We start from the raw sequence: 8,118 nt of genomic DNA on the forward strand, positions 1-8,118 counted from the left end.
AAGGGCACCTGAGGTCTTCCTCCACAAATAAAGCTGGAACTTCACCATATGACCTATAATGTGTTGGTGTGACGTAAAACCCAATCAAACAAACAAACTTCTTTAAAAAAAATAAACGCTACACACTATAAGTGGGTGTAAATTTTCTCCCAAAACTCGCATATTTGCTATTTGACATTTACATGTAGACAACGTTTATTGAAATATGATACACTTCAGTGTATCGCTATAGAAAGACATTAACTCGTTGTAAAAAAATATCTACAGTAAAACTGTACGATTACAAGTACAAATGTTGCTGCAATGCAGCAATTGAGAAGCCCCGCGCAAAAAAATGCGCTCATTTCAGATACCTTACCAAATTATTCCTACGCACAGGTCATGTTATATTCAGATTAAGTACTATTGTAGATTTTTTCCGAATATTTTGTAAACCATTTTTTGCATAATTATACTTATCTTATGCACTGTCCATAATTAAAAAGAGGGGAAAGATATTTAATATAAAAATGCTTTCACTGATGCCTACCTGGTAAGGAAAGTAATTCCATTGAATACAAACAAGACTTACAAGACTTGTAAATGTTATGTGACATGACTGTACTATGTTCTGTTTTTGTCACTACTGTAGTCAGAAACATAAGATGATAAAAATATCAAAGTCTGTTGTTTTTTTATTATAATTGTAACAAATATACAAATAGTAACAAAATAATAATATTGTATAAATAACACATGAGTTTGTGGGTAACAGTAAAAATATCATCCCGAGGAAAATACTGTTACCCGAGGCGTTACCCGAACAAATACTGTGATGATCTGAATTTGTCAACAAAATCTAACTGTAACAAAAAAAACCAAGAGAAGCAATAACTAAACTGTCCTTACCATGCAAGTTTTATGTGTACTTTAGGCCTACTTGAGAAGCTGTTTTTCTTTTATTCTTTAGGCAAGTGATGATATCTACCAGTCATAAACATAAAATAAGCTGTGTTTTATTTAGGAAACAAAACACTAACCCATTTATAAGGTTATGATCTGTGAAATCAGATCCTTCTGCATCCAGAATATTCTTCGCATGGTTTTTGACAAGTGCATTTAGAAAATAACGATGATATCCTACAGATGTATGTCCACCAACTCTATCTATAACGTTTCACTGGTTAAAATTGTTAAATAATCCTTTGTTGCATGCTTTAATCGTCTGCATGTTTCAGTTTGACCCAAAATTATTCACATTGCAATTACTTCCGTTGAAAACGGATGTTTCCTTTTGACTATTCAACAAAAAGATATTTTATACGCAAAAGGAACTCTAGGGTGCAAAGAACTAAATTTTATGAGAGTAATAGTTACTTCGGCGATGCCCTATCGTCGAAAATAAGAATGAATCGAGAAAAAATGGCGGCCATTTTATTTAGAAATTAGACCACGTGACCATATTTTATACTGTTACCTACATGTATGTAACAGTACAAAATTCTTAGTCACGTGGTACACTTGCATTAACAGTAAGAATAACGAGAAATTAACATTACGAAAAAAGTGAGGGGTAATAAAATATACTAATATTGCATGCATTTTTTTCATGTCAAATTAAAAAAAATGGTTTCAATACACACTCTGGAATGAAAAAATGGGATGAATTTCAAAAAGACAAAATTCAGGATTTTTTTTGTATGTTATACACGCGTTACATGATGATACAGTATTTATTAATATAATAAAAGACTGTTACCTGAATTTTAGGCAGGTATGAGGAAATTCACTAACATCATGTTCGTGCGAGTCAAAGATATAGAAGCTATTTGACATTGGTAATATATAAAAAAATCTTTTGTTAATTGATTTATTTGGAGATCAAATACTTTATCGATTTCGAAAGAAAATACTAAAAAGCTCACCAAAATAGTGTTGGAGAACCCATACGTTTATGATGCACCAATGACAGGTAAAACAACAACATCTGGTCTTCGGTTGCTAAAGAGATGTTATTCAAAAACCTAATTGGTATTCAATCTTTTTCCTTTTTCTTTTTATCTAATTCTTTGATTTTACAACTGGTTTTGGTATTTGTATGAAATTATGTCATATTCTATGGAATAATACTCACGGACATGCACCGGACACGGATCACGGGTCTCGGACCATTGGAATAGCGGCCTAATGAGTTATTTTTGAAGCTCAAATCACAGACACCATTGAAATGTAACATTATATACTAAAGTTTAATTATTTCAAAACAACCAATATATCAACATGTTATTATTAATCATTTAATTTCATAAATATAAATTAAAAATAATTATCAAAAGCAAAATTATTAAAGTTTTATACATGAAATCTTCTCATATTGACAAATTCAAACATTAATAGTATAATTGATATGCTGTGTGTAAATTAATTCAAAATGTAACAAATTATAATTTCATGTACTACTAAAAAAGGGAAATAACAAATATGTAACCTAAGTGTCAAAAATCAGAACATTTATAGCTATTTATAGCTTTCGAATTCATGTACAGCAGAACTGCTTACCTGTTCTGATTCATTAATATGATATGTTGCGACATTCGGAACTGCCTCGGCTATTATCTATAATATTAACTATTAATTATTATCCGAAGACTGACGGAAAGGGCCGAGTAGTTGCGATTGATGTTGCGAATCACCTAAGGGGAAACCAATATAGAAATCGAAAGGAGTTCTTGAATGCGGATTTATTTTTAGCTGTTAATCGAAGGGATTAAATGATCAAATCCGGGCCCATGGACAAAAAAATTGTAAACACAAATAGCTCCGCGCCTGTGGGCGCGGAGCAATAATGACGGCCCCTACTCAAGAGAACACTCAACTATTTTCAAACAATGTCTTTTTTCAGGTATTGAGTCTACTTAGGTAATCTGCACACACGTTGTCCTTTCCTTTCACAGCTACTATTCTAAACTTATAGTTCTTTAGAAACAATGCCAATCTCATTATGCGGCCACTGAGAACTTTACAGTACACAAATATTTGTTGAATTTCTTTAAATGCAAGACATCCCCTCTCAATAACCAAGTAGTTTCTTTCTCTATTCAGCAATTTCTTACTCACGTAAGGTATTGGAAGCAGACCATCATCAAACAGCTGAAAAAGTGCAGCTACAACTCCGGTGTCTGAAGCATCACATTGCATAACAACGACTGAAAGTTGTAGTATTGGTGATCTTGTCAATACTTGCTTCTATGTTGTAAAGGCTTTTTCATGTTATGGTTTCCAAATAATTTTATTTGGCTGTCCTTTCTTCGTAAGATCTGTCAATGGTGCAGCAATTTCTGCAAATGAAGCAATGAATTTTCTGTAATATCCAGCTAAACCAAGAAATGATCTCAGTTGTTTTTTGACTCTGATCGCATAGCGTCTCTTATTTAACTCAATTTGTTATCTTCCATTTGCATTTGACCTATGCCAACAAGTTTCCATATCTTGGAAATTGGTTCTAGTTTTATTACTAAATCTTTCTTTAGATTAAAGAACATCAAGGCAGCCATTCTCCCGACAATTTGACTAAAACTTGAAATATTCTCAGTCGGAAAACTAGCATGTAATTGTTTAGTTAGCACTTTATCTTTTTTTTTAATCTCAAATCCATATACACATTTAAACAACAAACTCTAATTATTATTTACACCCAAAACAAAGAACTCTGATCATTATTTTCACCCAAAACGAACACACATCATTTATCAACCACTTATACTAAATATCTTTTCACGTGTTCGTCTTTTATACGACGAAATACTAGACACCTGGCGAGCCCAAGCTCTTAACAATTTCTTATCAAACAAAACAATAAAATCGCCATAAAAATGAAAAACACAAACTGAATATTTTTACAACTATAAGATACAGTATAAACCACAAACATTCAACCAACAATATAAACTTAACAAAATCTAAACAGCATCAGAAAAGAACAACTTGAACTAAAGCACCCAATATTTACAGATATCCGCAAAAACAAAGCATCAACTACTTTAATCTTGCAAAGACAAATTCACTCCATACAACTAAACTAAAATTAACCCATTATATTTTACCAATCAGATATAACTGAACAACAAAATAAAATATTACAACCAAAACAACTAATTACAAGCAATTAACCCTGATCAATTAAGATCACCACAATTAATATCAACCACCTTCAACAAAACTCCCTTCAAAACAAAAATTTTCTTTTCTCTAAAAAATAAACGCTACACACTATAAGTGTGAATTCCCTAACTGATTAAAATTTCTCCCAAAACTCGCATATTTGCTATTTGACATTTACATGTAGACAACGTTTATACCACAGCAACAGGTTTAAAAAATAAACTGTTTATTGAAATATGATATACTTCAGTGTATCGCTGTAGATAGACATTAACTCGTTGTAAAAAATATCTACAGTGGAACTGTACGATTTTTCTGACATACATGCCCTTTGGACACATTTCTAGTTCCTTATTTTGTTTTCAGATTATTTGATATGATTATGAACTACATGTATATAGTTTAAAGATCAAATAAAGAGAAAGAAAAACATTTTAATAATGCATAAGTTATTCCCTTATATCGACAAATATAAATTTAAATATTTTAAGCGCTTATTGACAGTGCATGATTTTAGTACTTTAAGTGAGTGATACGACACTGACAGCCATTAACTGAGTCTTTGTACGATTCTTGTCACGTGATCATCTGCACAGCGGTAAACGCAGTCGAAAATCCGAATTAATTTAATGATATTGTGAAAACACTCCATGTATACTTAATATATCAATGTTAGATATATTTTCAATATATTTAATGACATCGCAGTATTTTGTGAAAAAGTTGAGCCAGAAAAGCTACTCCTCTTGATATGCTGATAATGAAGAAATACATAAAAGTTTCAATTTAGCATTTTTTCAAAGACAGTGATCTTGAAACCTTACCCCGCTTAATATCTTAAATCAAAACCACTAAACTGTTAAAGCTATTGGTCATTGTAGGAAATGTTTTAAAATATTTACTGACTCGATAGCGAACAGTGGAAAGCAGGAATACACGGCACGGTTGTTTCGGCAAATATTGGTCTGCAGATCTTAATCAGCTCCTTAATCTAAAACGCTTGTTAATAAAGCCTGTTTTTAAAGAAAACAATGTTATTTGTAAAGAATAACAATACTTTGATCTTTTATTGTTATATTTATATAGACACTGAAAATGTTGATGTGATACTTTGTTCTTGTTGAATTCTATACTATGCAACATAAGTCAAATGGTGATCAGTTTCAAACTCAGCATTAGAAATAGGTTTTTAATATTTACAAACAAGGATGTATTTTCATTTGCGGTCTCTCCAAATTGATCGAGACATACCAAGACCCGATGGAATGATTTTAGAGGTGAGTGCGGTTCCGGATAATTTGTTGTTGGTAATGCAGTGAATCTATGCATTGTTTGATTTTTGACTTTGAAGAAAATGTTATGAAGACATGATGGAGGTGAAAATTCGTATTCATCTGGCAGGAGTTCCACTTGATTACAGAAAAACATTTTGGTTATAAACATGCCATCATTCGATTCTGATCTGCTCTTTTTTGTAAGGGAATATATGATGTGTTTGTATTCAAAGTCTGCAATATCTTCTAGTTGACATGATGTTTTTGTATGCGGATAATACCCATATCTCGTTACATTAAGTGCATCGTTGCCTGGCACTTCGAATATTGAATATTTTTCGAATTCGTTGAATTCCACTTTGAAAGTATAGCGTTTGTTCTGATATTCAATTATCCAAGTGTCTTCCAGTGCCTTTCTGACAGAATCCTTCAATACTTTAGGATTGACTGTTCGGAGGGAATGCACAGCTTTGACTGTAATGTATTCAACGTGCGACATGTTTTTGAAAGGATGGTAAAATACGTTGATGTGCCAATATCGTAAAGCGTTTCTCTGTATCCAGCTAGCTTTTCTGTCATATTTATTTCGTATCAGAATATTTTCCAAAGACGACGTTTGGAGGTTGGCGTCTTTATAGTCCGGGAATAATCTTAACATGACGACAAATGGACCTCCAATCCATTTTTCAGAATGGAAATCACATTGTCCCTTGTAACGAATTTGACCTGTAGGACATTTTATTGGGCGACAAGACTCCTGAAAAAAATCATATAGTATATGACAAGAAGGATAAAACTACAGATAAACAAATATTTGCATAAATGTCAGAGAATATACCGTACCATTTGACCATGTATAATAAATATAAAAGTTCATCTGTTAGTTTCAAAGCGTGTGAATATACGCGTCAATGTGAAAACTAATCACTTATACTATAATCAAAAATAATGTGTTTGTAATTCAAGTAAGAGTTAATGCATTAAGGCACATTTATTATTGACACGATACAGGAATTAGCCAGTTCCAATATTGTATCTAATTGTCAGTTTGAATGTAACGTATACAATTAAAATTGATATATTAAATGTGATTAAACAACAAGAGAGCCCAGACGGCCCTGAATCATTTACCTGAGAAATAGATCCTTTGACCCTAGGGACATAATTAAAAATAATAATATAAATAAAATAATAATATTACATTGATGAGCCCCCCTGGCGGAGCCCCTTTTGCCCCTAGGTGCATAATTTGATCAGTCTTTGTAGAGGAACACTAATCTTGATCATGCTACACACCAAATACCAAGGCTCTACGCCGTGTGGATTTTGACGGGAAGGTTTTTTAAGATTTTCATATATAACTTTATATAAAACTAATGAGCCCACTGGCGGGCCTGTTTTGACTCTAGAAGCATAATTTAAACAACCTTTGTAGAGTACAACTTTTGACAAGAATTTTTTTTAAAATTTCGGTGCCGTTCTGCGAGGATATTAATTATTTTAATAAGAGCCTCTTTTTGTTCTATGGGCTTAATTTGAACAATCTTTGTAGAGGACCACAAGATCATGTTTCATACCAAATATCAAGGCAATTCACCTTCTGGTTTTTTGACAAGAAGATTTTTGAAAACAAAATCTTTTGGTTGCCATTACAACCATAGTTTTTCAGGGAATCCAATTACTTTATTAACTATGGTAGAGCTCCAGGTAAGGAACATCCCTGCAAAATTTCAACAAATTTGGCGAAGTCGTTTAGAAGGAGAAGCCATTTGAAAAGTTAACGCACGGACGGACGTACATACGGACGACAGACAACACGGTGTCACAAAAGCTCACCTTGTCGCTTTGGGACAGGTGAGCTAAAACCCAAATAAAGATATTGAAAAAACATTTGCTTGTGATTATTATAGCACTTAAATGGTTAAATGAAAACATAAGATGTCAGAATGGTGTTTTGTTGTAAGAAACTGAATTAAATAATCTGAAAGAATGAAACTTGCTTTGATCATTTTTTTTAAAGAAGCAAACACAGCCGTCTAAGCATGCCTGTTTTGCAATAGCTTTCACAATTAACACAAACAAATATTATCAACCAGTTAAAGCTTTATGTTTTGTAAAGTTATACATACATCGAATGATCTGACCATTTGACTTGTACTCCCACATTGATCTTCTCTTTGTTTTATAACTGATGTATTGATTTTCTGACTTAGACTCAATATAATTGTCAATGCCGCACTGGACATAAGTGGATTTTTATGACCAGTTTGGCCAAACCAGCTACATTCCATTCTACTGATGGTACTCTCTAAAAGTGTTGCAGTGTTACACAAATAGCAGTACACATTTGCATATGTTAGCATATATCTCGAATTCATTGCTATAAAGGACGAGTTAAACATTTCACAAAGAGGCCAGAACTCGTCTTTCTTTGAAACTAGCCCAGTTACATTACATTTGCGAATAACATTCGCATAACACTGAATTAAATTTGCCTCTGTGTCGGGAGGTGTATAGTAGGAAAGACACTTTTGACTTATTTCTACATCATTGTCGTTATTCAAAATGTCCGAAAGAGATGTTTCAGCGTTTGTTGGGCATGATAAAAGTCTCTGCCATGGAATTATGTCAGAAACATTATTACACTTTGCTAGCAATATATTGAAATAAGTTTGACCAGTGCTAGTTGAGAAAACCGGTGAGA

The sequence above is a fragment of the Ruditapes philippinarum genome, unplaced genomic scaffold (assembly GCF_026571515.1).
Source record: "Ruditapes philippinarum isolate M1 unplaced genomic scaffold, ASM2657151v2 ctg1290_1_1_1_1, whole genome shotgun sequence".
NCBI classification, from domain to species: Eukaryota; Metazoa; Mollusca; class Bivalvia; order Venerida; family Veneridae; genus Ruditapes; species Ruditapes philippinarum.